This window comes from Salarias fasciatus, chromosome 11 (assembly GCF_902148845.1).
Source record: "Salarias fasciatus chromosome 11, fSalaFa1.1, whole genome shotgun sequence".
In the NCBI taxonomy this organism is placed as follows: domain Eukaryota; kingdom Metazoa; phylum Chordata; class Actinopteri; order Blenniiformes; family Blenniidae; genus Salarias; species Salarias fasciatus.
The window spans coordinates 30,057,735-30,076,439 of record NC_043755.1 but is presented as its reverse complement, the minus strand read 5'-3'; the positions used below and the strand labels follow the sequence as shown (position 1 = coordinate 30,076,439).

General features: G+C 41.3%; 1 protein-coding gene across 2 annotated transcripts in view; it reads left to right on the top strand.

Annotated features, from left to right (window-relative positions):
* The window catches only part of plcl2 (phospholipase C like 2), a 43,733-nt gene that overhangs the window by 1,834 nt on the left and 23,194 nt on the right, over positions 1-18,705 (top strand). The window lies entirely within an intron of this gene.

Here is an 18,705-nt window from a genome sequence, read left to right as displayed (position 1 = left end):
GCTGAGGAAAGATTCCTGCACGCCACAACTTTACCCAAGAAAATGATCAGCAGTTCCTGCAAGGGATTTATATGTTGTTTCTTTGTGTTGTCTGAGGCGCTGCTGTGAGCATTCCAAACCTCTAGGGGGCGGTATAACGGGATGCACAAAGCCATGCTAGCTGATCGGAATCCTGGAAAAAAAATAACAACACAGCTGATATGTTAGCGCTGATCACATGTTTAGATGTTATTGTTTGCCAGATCATCAATGAGAGTAGTCTGTATTGTTTTCAGTTTCACAGAGAAGGAAATAGTCACCTTGTAGTAACAGCATTGTTCCTACTTCCTTACATATACTGTCATTTCTAACTACAAACATGGTTAAGAGTAGTTTCCTCGAATTTCTCAAATGGTGAATGAAACCAGGGTTTCCCCCGTTAGACTATTGAGTTAACAGGACAATTAGCATGACTGCTGTTAACATTCTGTCAATTCAAGAGGTTGGAGGTCATTTTGGAGCACACCGTCACGCCCTCGCTTCTCCAGACACTCAGAGCTCGTACACACACACTGCTCTCATACTTGTAATATCCCGATTGACTGGTTGCTTCAAAAACCGTCCATCCATTAAATATGGGAATTTCACACTAATCGCTAAATTTAGATCCGAGCGCCGTCCGCATGCAGCGTTTCCCATTAATTACCGAGACTCGAGATGCACACCGTAGTTTAACTCGCCCCACCAGTTTCTTAATGAAACCTAAGTGTCTTCACGCTCCTCATAATAACATGTTTGGTTCAGCAAAGCATCACTTACTTCCAGTCTGAGCACCAGTGCACAAGACTGTTTCTCTCAGCCCACATTTCCAACATTTTCTTTAACCCACAGTAGGAAGCTACTCCATGCCTTTGATTTTGGAATCGGGGATGTTCACTAATGCTGTGCATTATGTCTCACATTTATAACTCTAAATGATAAAAATATAAAGAGAAGCTGACAGAAATGCAATAAGTTTTTTTTTTGTGTACTGCCAATCCATTCTCTGCAAATTCAGAGTGGTAGATATGAAAGATAAATGAAGATGAATTACGATAATCCAAAAAACTCTTGCAATTAGTGAGCAAAAGCAATTTTAGTCAGTTGGTATTCATAGTTATTTCATAACTGGTGGCCACACTGGAGAAGTCACAAGGACAAATGAAGAAGAAAGGCCAAAATAATGTTTTCAGTTTAAGCTGTTTTACCCTTCATGTTTTACTCTTTTAAACTATTTTAGGTGTTTTACTCATTTTTGAAGCTTTTTGTGTTTGTTGCCATTTTAATGATTTCAAGCCCACTGAGCTGTTTTTAGCCATTTTATTTATTTGTTTAATTATTGCAGTTTTAGCTTTCATACTGTGGTGATGGCTGATAGGAGATATTTACTGATGTCAAAATTGGTATAAAAGCAAGTTTCTATGATTTTTTTACACTGAAAACCATGCCACTAAATATGGAAAAGTAATTAATTTCTTTATTTTCCAAAACTTAATTCACAAAACAAACAAACAAACAAACAAAAAACTAACAAAAAAAGAAAATATAGATCCTTATTCCACACACATAAGAGTAACTAGACATAAATAATAGTGACTGTTAATATGCGGCCAGTTTTACGGATTGGATCGATGCCCTTATGTTAGAAAATGACCAATATCAGCTGATACCAACCGTAACGCTGATATATTGGGCATCCCTAATTGGCATCGGTGCGTCCTCACTTCCTATATTCTCACATACCAGATGTTTGCCTAACATTGCGCAGCTGTAGTGTCTGCAAACATTTCACCATCATGTTTTAGACAATCGTAGATTGCTGAGAGCGTCCTGGCGGGGGGGGGGGGGGGGGGGGGGGTGTTTACATGGACAATCTATATTCTCTTCCATACTTTATCTCTTCTCTTCACTATTATGCGCTCTTTATGTGCTTAAACCTTGAAATATGGAGCTCAAAATCAGTACCAGTGCCTGACCTGAGCTGTGGTATTCCTGTTCTGTGTGTGTGTGTGTGTGTGTGTGTGTGTGTGTGTGTTGTCAACTCGAGACGGGTACCAGGTGTCCATGCTGCCGCTGGCAGGTTTTGACACACGCCACATTCTCGGCACATCGCGGCCATTGAACTTTGACGTAACCTTCTCCCGGAGATTGATGGGAGCAATATTGACTTTTCTGCCTTGTAAAGTTTCAAGTAATCTCTCACTTACACAAGAACCAACCTCACTTCTGGGGCTGTTTGAGTGTGATTTATTTCAGTGGGATGTCCTGTGAGCTCCGTGCTAACTCTCTTCAGAGAGAGAGAGAGTTTTCATCATTTTGAATCAATTAAACCCACAAGGAAGCGGCAGAGGAATTTCATTGTAAATTAAAAAAAAAAAAGCTATTCCTGCTGCTACTGTTAAAGATGAATGTCTCTGTTGAATTTACTGAAGTGATCCACAGATTTTCCTCACCACGGTCCAGCGCCGGGGCAATCTAAGCAGATGACAAATCACTCTGTAATGCTCATTGACCTAAATTTATTAAGTGCCATATCGGACTACACAACCAGAGCCTCAACCAAATAAATTAAATGCACTTGGGGTCAGTTTGAAACGATTTTGTGGCATTTTGCTAAGCAACACAGACGGATAAGTATCCAGTGAGTCACGGCGGAGATGACTGCCTCTGAGAGGAGTTGGATCCAGAGTCAACGTCACGTCCTGCGGGCATGAGGAGATGCTGGACGGTCGGGGAGGTTTGGGGTTTGGAAGTCCACTTATGAATCATGATTGGAAAAAAGAAAAAAAATCCAGAGTTATCGCTGCGCATGTAAAAGGATGTGTGGATGGCTGAACGTCTCCTTAACTGGCATCAGAAATTTTAGTCTGTTCTACCAGTTAGTCAACGCCCAGCCATTATTAGGGCCACTGGGATGTAGGACTGTTTTCTGGAGACATTTTCCAGTTAATGACAGCAGTAAGGAGGGTTTTCTGTGGTGCCGTAGCAGCATTCTGCTGCCATACAGTGACATCTAGTGGTCCCAAACTGCTATATTTTTGTATATAAGTACTTGGCTAACCAAATTACAAAAAAAGGTTTTGACTTGTTAACTGGAAAACACCTTGAATATCATGAGGCAATTCAAATCTTTGGCATCACTGATAAATATATAGCTTGGAAAAAGAATATGCAAACTTTAAATTTAAACAACACATGGATTTTATTTTCATATGTTTGAACTGATAAGTCTCTCTTTTGGCAAATACAATGTGAGCTATTGTAATAAATTGATTTATTGCAATTCCACTTAATGAGGTTTGTTCCATCTGTAATCTTGAAATACAATCTTTGCTCTGCTAGTCTCCGTGTAAAGCCACAACTCAGGATTTCCTTTCTGAATGCGATCAGAGGAATCAAACACGCAGCAAGCCATGCCCACCTCGTATGCATGCCAATAATTTTCTTGAAGGAAGTTGTTTTTTTGCCTCTGACAGCTGTGACTGATGGAATATTGCAGCGAGACGCTGGTGGCAGCGGTGAAGGGCTGGCCCGGCGTTAACAAGGCGGCCTGTTTTCTCACTGTCAGTCAACAGCGCTCACTTCTCGTTAAACTGCTTCTCTGAAGTGCGGGGCAGGATGTGGTCGGGAGTACGCCGACCACACTTGCATAGTATCACCCAGATGCTGTACAACAATCTGACTGAAGGGTTTCAGCCGAACATGCAGGCGTTTGGTGGTGTAGAGTGCGTCTGTGAGCAACAGCGTCCAAAACAGTGAAACTCTTCGAATAACTTTCAACACTTTTGCGGATCGTTTCATTTCATGGTTGCTGAATTAACTGATGCGCCACCCTGAAAATACTCCTGCTCAGGCTCGCCTGGCTTGCTTGAAATTTTCCACACTGAGAGTTTTTTTTTTTTTTTTTTTTTTTGAGAAACTTGTGAATATAACCCATGGCCATATCCTTTCTCTGAAATGAAAACCTCCAGATGTTTCGACAGTTATATCTTTAGTGGGGTACAGCAGGTACCATGTTTTACCGCAGGATGGTGGTCATGCCAAATATGGAACTGGATACAATTGTATACACGAGCAAGGCCAGAACAGCTTTGCCAAATTCTACGAAAGTTGGAAAGTTGTTTTAACACTGGCCTGGCAGCCTGCTGTTCTCCCCCCCTGCTCAGTTCAGAATATGGCTGTTAGCTGATTGCGGTCAATGATTTCCCCAACTTAATCTCACTGTTGAAATGACATAAAAACATTGTGTTGAAAATTTAGCAGAAATGTTGTTGAACTGGAAAGACGTAGAGACAAACGAGCATCTGTGAAAAGGAGATTTGTTGACGAAAGATTGTTGTTTGAACCCCAGCTCTATGAATCTCGGTTAGTTGTTCTTTCAGAAATGGGTTTATGAGTAATTTTCAATGTAGAAATGGCGGACGTGCACCGATAAGAACCCTCCCAGTCCGTTATGATTTCCAAGCCCTGTTTCTCTCAGTTGGTGGGAAAATCAGAAAAAAGATCATATTAAGTAATGGAAAAAGTGACGCGTGTTTTGTTGAATTCATGATCTTGATATGACTTTTTGTTTTTCCATTTCTTTGCCCTTTTGTTAAGGGGCTCACACTGGTACTCAGTCAAACCTTGTTAAGGGATGCACATTTTCACTACTTTGAATGCCTAATTCACGTGTTAAGTATTTCAAGCAGTGGTTTTCAGTTACATATGAACTCCATGATATTAGAGCACTTCCCTATAGCTTGAGGAATAACCTGACATATTTATTAAAGCTTCTACGGTCTGATCGTAGCCATGTTGCCTGTGGGTGGTCAGTAGAAAGAGAAATACGGACCCGATGGCCATAATCTTGTTTCACATCTTGCCTCAGAGCCTGTTGGATAAATAAGATATTTCCATATCTCTGGAAGCAGCACCTTTTTTTTTCTCCTTCGCACCTCTGGTATGAGACAAGAAAAAAAAAGAGAGCCCAGTGTGATATCAGCCTGTTAAAAAATGAAAACAATATGGTATTAATTATGGTGGACCAGCAGTGCTGTGAGTTTAAACAAGTTTTCCCACATGAATCATCTTTTTTTTTTTTTTATAAATGTCTGCGTGGCTGGTGGAGTGGGTGTGGGGTCATTCAGTCCACTTCACTGAGGACTTTTACATACATTCAGTTTGATGCAACCCCATCTAAAGCAAAGCAGAGATTACAATTGAAAAAAAAAATTGCGTTTTGTGTGACATACAATGTCTTATCAGTGTAAGTAAGCAACCAAAATCCGACGAAAATGTGTCGTTTCCACAGGAAAACGTGTGAACAGGACTTGAAAAGTGACGCCAAACTCAAGTGGAGCACCCACTAACGCCAACATACGAAAAGAAATAATCTTCAAAGTGCAAAATAACAGGAACCTCCAAGAAAATGATGGACCCACTGTTGGGAGCCAGCATCTAATAATGCATGGAGAACTGGTCTCAGTCCTTTTTTTAAATGTTTCGTCTGATCAAGGATTTAGTTTCTGATACTTAATTACTTTCTCATATTTGTTTTGCAGGTCAAAATATCGGACCTAAAGAAGACTGCATATCTGACTTTGTTTACTATAAACTAATGTGTTGATGATGAGAATTTGATTTGCTCAGTGTGATCAACCCCTCCCCTCCCCCTCAGCGTTAGCTTTCAGCAAAGCTGCAAATTATACATTCTCTCCTTTCAAAGTCAAAGTTTCCATAATGGATCTTCACACGCGATGCTATACATACCAGTGCTGAACAGCAGACATTTTAAGATCGGGTTTCCCACAGCTTCAAAGACAGGAGATTCGTGTTCAGCTGAGACAATCGGTCTGGTTCTTTTGCTTCATTCAAACCAGTGTGAAGCCAGTTCAGGTGTGCTCATACTGAGAGGCCGCAGATTGTTCTGAAAGTAGGTCTCCACATGCTTCCATTGCGTCGGATTAATGAACAAGCAACCAGAGTTGTCAAGTCAAAGTCATTGCAGGTTGTGATCAAAGCATAACTCATCTTACCTGTTTAGTGCTGAGAGGATGTATATTATGGGGCTTTTAAATTATTATATTTTTTTACCTTGTATAGCTTTGAGCTTTGAGTTGATAAAATTTCTGAAATGCATTCTCACCAGTATAAGGCAATGTTATTGAACTTTGGGGAATCACAGGACACTCGAGAATCTCCAGGACACCTAGGAAACCGCTACTTGCTTTTATTTGCACGGTTTGTACCTTTGTATGTTTGTGAAAGCAGCATTTGACTTCATTGCAATGCTTTGGGAAATCAGCAACTGTAAACTAGGCACCTCTCATTTCGAGAGTCTTCTTAGTCGAAGGCTCGAAGTGAAAGATGCTGTCATGAAAGTTTCCAAAGTGTGGTCTGTTTACGTCTTTTGTCATATTGAGCTTGTCTGTGTGAGTCCAAAGCAACTCAGACTCTGAAGCTAATGTTTTATTTTGATTCCTGCTTTGATTCAAGCTTAGGCACCACATCACAAAACCTAAATCACATCTGAAAGTCACTGGAAGAACTGGAATATTTGGACTTTGTCTCATCGTTATCTTTAAATATTGGGACAAAATGGTTCTGAGTCATAAAAGTGAAAGGAAGACATTAATACTTGTAAAGTGTATAAAGCAAGTTGTTAATATTAACATTAGAGCCATTAGAAGTCACTGTGTTGATCTTCTAAACATATTGGTTGAATTTATTGTTATAAACAAGCAATGTTAACAAGTTGCATCCCAATTCCCGATGTGAATGCTTTCAGTGGACTTTGTGAATAAACAGTGTCGTCTTATTATGAAGGACTCAGGGGAGAAATAAAACAAAGACTTGAATCACAGGAAATCGACGTTGAACGAAGAGACTGAACTGTACACTTCTTCAGACGACTGCTTTTTAAAGTTTGGTGCCGGTCTCATCTGGGGAACGTCAGAGAGCTTTGATTGAACACAGCAGCAGGTCGAATGGTGGGCAGGCGGATGTCTTTTGCCAACCCAGCAGGGTTTTTCCACTTTTGAGTCGTAGAAAGGAAATCATGATAAGAAAGAAGTAACATCACGTGAACATTGACAATGCGCATTTTTCAAATAACTTCAGCCCCTCACACGCTCTGACCACTTTCTGATTCTCAGTTTCTGTTTTCTGATGCATGTTTTTGTCATTTTCACTTTGAATTCTGCCATTTAGGTTTTTGGGTTTTTTTTGGTGACATTTTTTTCTTGTGCTGTTGAATCCAGCAGTAAAGGAGGTTTTCAATACCTCAAGATTCTGACAGCCCAATTATTTTCAAAGGAAGTCCCATACTCATCTACAAATTTACATCATGTGAAAAATGTAGATTCTGAGGAGGATGTGAGGAGCTGTAGCTCTAATGGGGGGCGGGGTGGTGGGTGGTGGTGTACATTCTCCCACACTTTGAAAAGTTCCCCGCCTTTTGAATCAGACATGGACAAATGTGTGAAAAACTCCTCTGCACACTGTGAAAGGACATTGGTGGCAGAACATATTCTTCTCAGAATGTGGTGTTGGTATCACTTAAGCATTGTCGCTGATTATTCATTCTATCACCTAAGATGTTTCTTAAATGATAGGTCTACTTCTTCATCGTCTGCTCGCCTGAATCCACCAGGAACAAATAACAGCTTGAGTGAAACTCAGCTTTCGGAAAGTCACTTGCTAAATGTGCGTTTGAGCAACGTCTGAGTGTAATCCCGTTGCCCCACACCAACGCCACTGGCGGTTGATGGTGTAATTTATTAAAGCTCATCTGACACTGTTGTGTTGTCGAAGCTGCCTCTCGTTCAGTCTGTGTGCGCAGCTTCAAGGCGACTCAGCTGCAACCCTTTACCTGAATCACAGCGGATTCATTCATCGGCGTGCGACCCACTTGTTTCAAGGGCAGCTCAAATAACTTGGCAGTGATTGCAGTTCTGCTACACGAACAGCGCGGCCAGTCGGTCGCCCTTATGTATTAATATTTCATCTTAATAAGCAGTGAAGCACGAGGCGAATGCATATTTCAACATTTAACGTGGCTTTTACTGGGGGCTGGGACTTTAATTCGTTAATTCCAGAGAATTAATAATAAAAAGACATGGCAAAACTGAATACCTTTTAATATGTCATTATTTTCACACTCCCAACACGAAAAGTGCCTTTAAGTTGTTGATGTACTGATGAGGAATGATGCTAAGAAGATTAGCAGGCTAATGGGTGGAAGCACGTTACTTGGAATGGAGAGATTCTGTTAAAAAAAATCTGTTGGACCTAAACAGATACAAGCACAGCTGTGTGGAAAAACAAGCATCAAGGAATTTACTGACCACCAAAGTCTTTGACATCAGCTCAATGCTAAATGTGTAGTTGCGGCCTTGGACGGCCGTGCCCAACGTTCAGGTTGGAAGAACCCGTTGGTTAGAACATACTTTGTTGTGTTTGTTGATTCCTTCATCTACCAATTTATGTCAGACTTGAAAAATGTTGCTTTTTATCTATCTATCTATCTATCTATCTATCTATCTATCTATCTATCTATCTGTCAAAGACAGCCAGATAGTTATGCTATTGTCCTTTTTTGTTTCAGACCTGACTGAGTTGGTTAGGGAAACCCCTGGAATGTTTGTTTATGCTTGAACACATGTTAAAATGGTACTTTTATGAGCCTTTAACCACAGTCGTTGGTTTTGAGAAAACACTATGTCCTTTCTCATAATTCTTTTCATGTTTCAGAGTACAACTTAATCAATTAGAAAAAAATCTCCGTCATGTTCGGTCATTCATCCATCTTTTATAGGACTTTGTTGAAGTTATGTTCACAAGGCCTTGGGGCTGATCTCAGCTGACTGTGGGTGAAAGCAGCTCACACTGTAGACAGGTTGATATTCGGATTAGTCAGCCACTAAATTATACACCAGCTTTCACCTTTCTGTACACACTATATTTTCCAGAGACCCGTTTACGTCTGCATCTTTAGATCAGTGCCAGTCCCCACATTGGCGACAAATGATGGCTCACCTTGGTTTAACGTCACTGTTTATGTGACCGTCTCCACTGTTTAGAGTGAGTCCTCTGTTTCTCTTTCTGTAGCTTGATCTAGTGAAAGAACTTGCTCATGTTGACACTGGAAACAGGAAAGCTTTGTTTGATCAAACCGCCAACTGAAGTCCTGCCAGAGAGCAGTTGTGTTAACGTGCTAACTGCTTCACAGCTTCTTCACTAGAGTTTTCATCCACGGCGTTTGATGATCAAAATGATCTCGAGCTTTGGTGGCGAAGCACTTTAATTTTATAGCCTCGATGCATTCAATCTACATACTGCTGTTTAATCTTTAAAGAAGCATCTTCAGATTCTCCTCGTTCCCGGTGCCTGAACATTGTGTTATTGCTGCACCACCTTAAGGAGCTCCGCGAATGAATCAGCGGAGCTGTTGTTGCAATCATAACAATGTTGGCTGTGGAAATCTTATGCAATTGGCAGCTAATGGCCCGTGTTAATTTTGCTCACACTGCAGGCAGAGTGTTTGAAGCCTGCCAGCACCCGGGCCTGCCTCATCGCGGACGCCTTATCAGATGCTGGGCTGTGCCGGTGCTATTCACTCGCCAGCTTTTGTTAGTCTGAACCGTAACATGACAGTTGTGCTTCATCATTCCCCAGCTGGGGCCTGATCAGAATGTAAATTGCTTGGTTGACCTGACATGAATAATGTGGAGCTAAATGCTTTGAAGATTGACCTGGTTTTTACAGTAAATTGGTGTACACCGTGCTTCAGAGCCGCAATATTACGCAACTTATCAGTAACAGGGTAGCTTGTGCCTTTTAGTGCTCATATCTAAACACCAAATGTCATTCACCGTCACAGAGCAGTAGCTGTAAATGAAAGATGCAGTAGGTTAGACTAATCAGGGAGTGGTGGCATAGAGGTTTTCGAAGCAAGTCTGTAATGGAAATTTCCTGGTTTGCTTACAGACCTCACACTGTGGTTCTCCTAAACCTTCAACTGCATCATGAAGGGCAGTCAGTGCAAAAAGACATTAAGAATCTCTGAAAGGAAGCAGCTGAAACATAATGGCCCTGAGGTCAGGTCCATGTGTTGACAGTTTTGTCCATAGGGTGGCAGTGGAGAGTAGACGGCAGTGTTTTTGTCAGTTTTAGCAGTTGTCTACATTTAATTAAGATTGTTTAATCTTGTCTTATTAGGCAAGATCAAACATAAGACCTGGGTGTTAATACCGGCCTGCTTGAGTTTGCAATCCCACCTGTGACAGAAATGTCACAACACATTTGCGGGAATTTTTCCATATCCGTACTAAACTTTCTCACTAGCCCATAAATCAGTGATGCAGAGGCGACAGGAAGGGACCTTGTTGATGAATTTGCATTACCATCAGAGCCATATGTTCAGGGTAAAACTAACTGAATGCTGCACAATTAAAAAAAAAAAAAAAAAAATACCAGTACACTTTGCACCATAACGATGAGATTCAATCAGGCTTAACAATAATTTAACGATTAAAATAAAGAGAACCAACTTGAGATATCTGTAAATGTGTCTTAAGGGTATTATATTTACCATTTTACTGGTTCTCTTCCTGAATTACAATTTTTTTGACATGACTAATAAACCTAAAGCGATTGACTCACTTCTTCATCTTGTGGTTAAAAAAAAAAAAGATTATTACAAGATGGCAAGACATGGGGCTTACAGGTCAGCTTATTTGTTATATATATGCCTGCTGCACCATTCGCTTTAGCTAACTAAACTTTTTCCAACATTTTAGGTCGTTCTGTATGTTTAACCCCTCAAAAAATACATCTTAATTTCTGTAGTTTCCATCTGTCACCAAGTAAACGCTAGGAAACAAAAACAGCAGCTGAGAGGTTTTGAAACGACATGAATGTCCACAGAAATGTAAAAAATCCTGAGCATCTGCGTCTCTCAGCCAAATCTTTATGTATCTGTATGATCCTCCTTCCTCCCTCCCTCGCTCGCTCGTACATCTTACCTCTTGCTACTATGGGTTCTCTGTGAAGGCAGAATGCCAAAGAGTGATCTATATGGTGCAGCTTGGCCAGCGTGCTCAGATCCAGCTGTTCATACATCACTTCAGCCAAAAATGTGCTAACTGCAAACCATGTTGTATGAAAGCATGTTTGATCCCGTGTTGTACAGTAATGACTTTCACTTACAAAAGCAGCAGAAGCCACGTCGGATTCACAGTTAAGTGTTTTTCATGGGTTGCGGTTCGCTTGTGGTGGCTACACCCAAAAAAGGGGAACAAAGATGGGTTGACATGCTCGATGAATAACTGTTGTTCCTGACCTATCTTCGTGTTCTTTTTCAAGCCAATATGCGCGCCGAACAATTGAGATCTATTTTTACCCCAAATTATTATTTTCAACAAGTTTTTTGCGTTTCTTTCTCTTCACTTGCTCAGTCAAAGGCGTGCACGACGGGGCATGAGACGTTTGAAGCTCTATGAATAATAGATTAAAGAAATGCCTCCGAATCCTGGTGTAGCTCATATTTACCTGTAAAATACATAAAATTCTTTATGGGACGACGAAGAATTCAGTGTTTAAAGCAGTGTGTTACAAAGTACCACCACAGATGTCCTCCCCAATGTCACCTTGACTTTGTCATTCCTGCGGGGACCAAAACAGCAGACTGGTTCTTGGAAAGATGATCTATGGCCGTTTCCTATCAGCAGAGAGGTTTCGGACCCTGTAGTGGAACAGTCCTCCCATGATGTATGTAATGATATTAATAGCCATGTTCTTTTTTTTTTGAAGCTGGTGACCCTACGTCTTTGCAATGTAATATCAGAAGAGACCAGCGTACGGTTGATCCCCAATATGTCTCACTCCTTTGGGAGAAGGCCCTTGACATTGATGTGGAAATAATGTGCTCACCATGAAATGAGAAATGGTACGGGCACTGATTCAAACGCACTTTTCTATTGGGTTATTGCTTCTCCCAAGGTCTTGTGAATTTTTCGCTCACACAAATTATGGAAGTGCCAGGAAGCCCACTGCATAAGGTGAAACAGTCATGGCTAGAGCTGTTGAAGCCAAGACTGCATGCAGAGGGAAACAGAGACTTAGTTTCTGCTCGTTTCACACGGCCGGCATCTGCAGGCCTCGGCTCACTGACGACTTTCAAAAGATTAAATTCTGTAGGAACTCACTGTATCAGAACCAGAGGATCTTTGTTTGTTCCCCGAGGAGCAATTAAGAAGACTGCACCGCAGCAGGACAAACACAATGCAATATATTCATCCATCTTCTTTACCACGTAATCAGACTAAACGCTGCAGGTATCTGGAGCAGATCCCAGCTGACGATAGGTGAAGGCCGGGTACATCCCGGACAGGCCACCAGTCCACCACAGGACGAACACACACTCACATTCAGGATATTTAAAGTTAACAATTCAAAGCAAATGTATGTGTTTGTAAAGTGGGAGGAAACCTTCAAACACACAGGAAAAACATTTAATCTCAACCAACTCTGCAGCCTGACCTTCAACTGGATGCAACGATGCGACCAGCTAATAGATGAATCTACTAACGGCTTGTAGTGTGAACAGTCGTGTGTCGTGTGTGAATATTCTCTGGGACTGTGGCGTTACAGGAAATTACATTGTGTAAACGTCATCAGTGCGCAACGAGATGTTATTTAAGAAAATGCACCTGTCTGACTCTGTCTTTCCAACATTGGATCATAAATATGGAAACGATGGATGACTCCTATCGCAACCACGCCATTTAGAGGAAGTGACGTAGTGGTAGTACAATCTGAACTGAAGTGGTTAACCCGAAACGCATGATACGGACAAGTATAAACAATCAGCTGAAACACGTTAATGACGGATGTCAACAGGCCCTGAGATTTGCTAATTTACACACACTACCGATTTAGTGTGTTTGCCCTCATGAATATGGGAAATCCAGTGTGTTCCAGATAGCACAGAGTACTGAGAGAAGTTCATAGTTAGCACAGTCAACCGTAATTGATCGAAGTACAAACATAGAAACAAAACTTTTCTGGATAAAAAGCGAAAGTGCAGTCGATTTGAGTAAACATGCATTTTGAAGGTTAATACATACTACTGCTTCAGGAATGTGCATAGGGCAGTTCGTAGCATCTCTGCCGTCCCTCCACCCCTGGAAGTTCTGTGTTGAGGGCGTATGTGCCGCAAAGTAGTTCATCGCTGTAATGGTCGGTAGTCAAACTACACGACACTCGTTGATAGCGTTTATTGTTCGTTCGTAATTAGCAACTTGGTACCAAGTTTGGCAGCTTGGGATGCAAGTCAGCAGAATGTAGCTCAAGCTACAAGCTAGCATCCTGCATGGTGTTGTCCTTATTATCGGAGGTTTGCAAAGCATTGTGGATGTTAGAATTCTTTGCCTTTTTTTTTTTACCCAGTCCCTTCAATGTTATTATTGAATTCAACAGTGTCTCTTCAGTGAACGTTAACGGCACCGTCATCTGGATCCCTGGAGTTCCTCAAACACGCCCCATGATGGAGTAGAGCAGACCAATCACAGCTCTTGTGGTCTGCGTACTTCCTCTTGGGTTCTGTGCCACGCCAAATGGGCGCAGGATCTTGGTAAATCAGACGGGTTGAGGTGTTCATCATTTTCCATCCTAGTTTGAGAAGCTCTGTATGAAGTCGGCCTTCCTGTCCTGCTGCTTTGACACATATTGAGTTGAAGTGACCCACGCGTGTCAATACTCGTTATGTAGTTCCATCAATTGACAGGCGGTCCTCGTGTCCAAATGAAACCGTGTCAGACGAGTGTTTCTTCTTTAGGCGATGGCAACATTCTGCTCGAGGGATTTTTCCAGATTATGCCGTGTTAAATGATTATATTGGCGCGGACACTCAGCGATCATCCACTGAGACGTGCCGGCGGTGGCGTGCAGTGACACTGAATGTTGCTCCTCTTTGTTTCTGGTCCAGCGAACGCATGAATCCTCAGGTTTGATGGAGATACTTCAAGTCTCCAGGCGTGTCGCAGGGTTTGATTTCTGTTGGGTTTTTAAACAAGGTGTCAAAAACCCTCGAACGCCCGGCGTCACAGATTTCCCGTGTTGTTTTAATCCACTTATACAGCTTTGCTCGCTGCTGGCCTTCTCCATTTTTATTCATTAGCTCAGTTAACTGATGGATTATTTGAGCTACAATAGGTCAAGCTGATTTATTTTTCTCCATTATATCATTAGACTACTTAAAATGGCTTAAACACCAAAAAATATTACATTTCATTCAGGCTTTTTATTTATTTCTCCATTTAAGTGGGAATGAAAATGAAAAAGTGACCGTAACTATTACGCATCAACCCTTTAGAAAAGAGATTAATAATATTAGTGAATGATAAATTGTGGTTAATGTTTCAATCCAATATTTGAGAACATTATAGGCTTTCTGTAAAAGCCTGCAGCAAAAAAAGAAAACAGTGAGGGCTGATGAAGTAAAGCCTGGAAAAGCTCCACAGAGAACAGTTTGAAGAGAAATCGTGGTGAGCAATTAGCTTGCAACACCTCAGGCAGTTTTTTGTTTTTCTTCTTCTTTCCTGGTTAACGGTGTTGCCTTTTTCGGTGCTGCAGACACGGCCTCAGTAAAGCCAGTCCAAGTGTAAAACACATTATAGCGACACGCACCGATTTAGTCGCATGTTTCTTTCTTTTTTTTTTCCTTCATTGCCCGTGTGGATCCACTCAGCCCTGTTACGCAACAGTGTTTGGTTTAAACGGGTCAGACAGTGCAGTTACAGCAGGCTGCTGTCTTTCTTTTTTTTTTTTTTGTCCCCAGACAGTCCTATAACGAAAGTGACAAACACTCATCCATCCAGTCGATGTCGGTTATTATAGTGTTCAACCAATGCAAAGACAGAGTGTTAAGAAGGAACGGCCCGAACATTAATTCAGACGAGTTGAGAGAAGGAGTGAAATCAGCTGTTTGGAAGCTTCTGAGGTGAAAGTTGGAGACCGGAGTAAAACTACCTGCCACTCCTGAACCTGGCTTGTGCAGTTTGATGAAGGCATAAACAAGTGTTTTATAATTATTGTGGTAAATTTGCACAGTTACCGTGCAATTCTACACAAAGCTCTATTTTCTCCCTGAAGCAGCTCGGTGCTGTGGTGACAATACACAGAAAGTCTAGTTGACGGAAGCTGTTTCAGTCTGGCCAGACAGGAAATTCCCACAGGAAATCCATCACGCATACGGTAATTTTTAAAGTAAAATGGGAACCGTCAACAGATCGTATTTCATTTTATTCAGTAACATTGTGTCATTTTTGGAGGCAACACACCCAAAGTGACTGACAAGAACTTTCACAATGTGGTTATGGTTCAAGACTTGTACAAGTGGTTTTGGTGTATTCGTTAGTAAAATTGGGATGCTTGGGCATAGGTTTGTTCTTGATGAGTGATTGTTCAGAGCAATTCAGGGCATACGGACTGAAGAACGTCTTGCTTGACACACAAACTCAAACCAAAGGAAAAGTTGTCATGGAGTTTTACCTTCCCCTCCCCCTGGTGGTGGATCAGGTTGTGTCTTGACTGTGGGGCACCGGGATCGAAATCCGGCGTAAGAACCTCACCAAGTTTACGGTTTAACTTGCATCGACTTGCGGTTTCAACCCTCTGGAAAAAGAGACTGTGGACATTATGTCGGAGTGAAGAAATAAACAGACCCTCTGTAAATAGGAGCTAAACACGGCAGCAGAGAAATCAACTCACAAACTTAAACAATGATCCTATTTACAGACCTTGTTTCAGTGTGATGAACATGACTAAAACCTTTTAGTCACCCACGTTATTTCAGACTGAGGCGGAAGCGACTCTCACATGTATATTTGCTCATGAAGTTCAGGTAAAAGTTCACGTTTGGTATTTGCCTTCAGTCGACTAACTGGGGCTCCTGTCATCTGCTACAGCAGAGAACTTATCTGCTCTGAACTCCTGTGGGATCGAACAGCAGCGCGGCTGGAGAACACACCGTCCCCATATGCTAATTTTAATCAAACAAAGCCCTCACTGAAAGATTGTTTATGCATACATCCAGCATTAGCTCCTGGATATGCACAGTGGACATTAAGTGCTGTGAAATGTCCCATTTCTTTCTGAATATATTATTTCCTTTCATACATATCCCCATTAGAATTGATCTTGAGAGGCCATCAAAAAATAATCTGAGGAACTCGAAGCTAAATCTACATATATACACACTTTTAAAGAGACTAGTGGTCAGCTTTTGTACTGTCTTCCTCGGATTTTGTATTTTGACATGTTCGCTTTCCTTTCCTCACCACAAGTGCCGTTTCCTAGTGACTCATTTTGCTTTTAGTTCTCGCTGTTCCTTCAAAGTGCTTTCTGTGAACACATTCCTCTCTCCCATATTTGTTTTCATCACAGCCGTCTCTGTTACTTCAGAGTAAGAAATCGCTGTTTTCAAACACCACTTTTTATTCACGATTATGCAGCGAAACATTGATTATGGTTACATGGAATTGCTGAAGAAAGTATGCGTCAAAGTTGAGGCTTGAAGTATAACGTGCAGAAATTTTTTTCTGAATGGTAAGGGGGTTGCTTTTGCTCCATCTTTTTTTCATTTTGGTTTTTGGATAGTCAAAATCGATGAAAAATGACCACAAATACCCCAGTTTAACATTGGTGCAACTATTGCAGGATATACTGTACATAAAAAAGTACCGTACCTTTGCCTCCAATTAGCACACATTAGCCTTTGTTTCCAATGGATCTCATTGAGACTTAATAATAATTTACTGGCCTGATTTACCAAAACTTTTGCCATGAAAAAATGTGCACAAGCGTAACAGTGCATGCGCCTGTACGTGTTCTCCTGGACTGGGAGTTTTATACTTGACAGTCACCATAATAACCATAGTGAATTTCTGTTTTCTCCTATTTCTAATGTTTACAGCATATTGTTCTCTGCACACGTGTGTAGTTTCATTCCAAAAATAAACAGCACCCACTAGTGGCCCAACTGTAAAACCATTAGCATTTTCAGCATTTTTGCCATAAACAGACATCAATTTCAAAACTGTGCCTCTATTAAAAGGGAATTTTACCAAAATGAAAAAAAGCAAACATGATGCATTTTCACTGGGAAGGTTGTGTCAACAGGGCCTAAGCATATTTCCATGTTATGACTGAATGGTGACACATGTAGTCACAGGTATAATGGAATTATCCTCAGGTTGTGGAAGAAAAGATCATCAAGTAACACCAAAGTGCTTATTGATGTCTTTATTTTCATGCATCGATGAAGTTCTGGCCACAAAAATCACCACATTAATTCTCAAGACAAGACTCCCTCAGACTCAATTAGAGGAATCACAACTATTATATGACCCACAAACACACCACAAGTCATTCATTCTGCAGTCGTTTCCAAAGGATTCCTGCTCGAAATCCTTCAAAGCTGGGTGAAATTTCAAGGCAGAGAGCCTCATAACTCCTGTCAGGAAGGATTATTAATCCTTTTAAAAGGTATGTTTTCCTCTTATGGCGCTTCAGGATCCACATGAGCTTTAGGAGTAACCATGGGGCTGCTTTAGATTTTTGTTGTTGTTGTTTTTCCATTCTTGGTCTCATTTGCATCCCACCACATGTTATCTTTGACAGATTATTTTCCTCTTAAATGTCGCAGCTTGTTTCAAGCTAAATTGAAGTCAGTCAGTAATTGTGGCACATTCCACTTAACATGTCACTCCATCATCTGGGACAATAAAACAATAGCAGCGGATATGATCCAGGGACGTGTTTCTGCTTTCTGAAGGGTTTCTGCACTGTTATGGAGAGGGAATTTAATTCCATGAATTTATGGTAATACTGGATAGCGTTCCGGCCCTGGGGTTGAAAGGTGATTTATGCCGCATTGCGATTCAGGAGATCCTTGTTGCCGGAGATGTAGGTAGAACAGAGAACAGGAGAGCAGAGAGTAATGGGTCCCATGTGACATCCCCCAGTCACACAGACAGTTCATAACTGCAGTGAGCCAGATAAAAATGTGGTTTTCGGTCCATTAGGGGATTCGGACTCCTTTGGGATGTGTGAGCAGTTGGGCATACTCTGTCTTCCTTTTAGCTGTTACCTTCCTTTCTCCATCTTGCTTTTCGCCTCAGCGTTTCCACTGATTTTTTATTATTTTTTTTTAATCTTATTTGACTTGGTCTCCTTCATTCAGTCAAACCACAGAACATGTATGGAGAGCAGTATGTAGAGACAGGGAGTAATGGGAGGCAGATGGGAGTACCCTCGCCATAATGAAACACTGAGAAAGCATCTGAAATCTGTTTCATGTATCATTGACTTTCAAGTGTTCGGGCGGATTTTTGCCGCAGAGTTGAATGGAAAAACAAGCCCGGCAGTGATAATGAGCTCCTTACAACGTTGTATCAGGGATCTTTTATGAGAGCGAGTACTCCCTGCTGAACCGGGTACAACACCCAACACCAATACTGCTGCATCCCTTGTATTTTTCACTTTTTTTAGCTTGCAGTTATTGTAAATTTGCAATATGACAGACAGTCCTAATGATAGTTATTATATAAAAGGTTCATTTTGTTATAAATCTGCTTAAACACAGTGAGAAGTTGGCTCAGTCTATCGAATACCACCAGTGACTCAGCATGTACTCACCAGCAC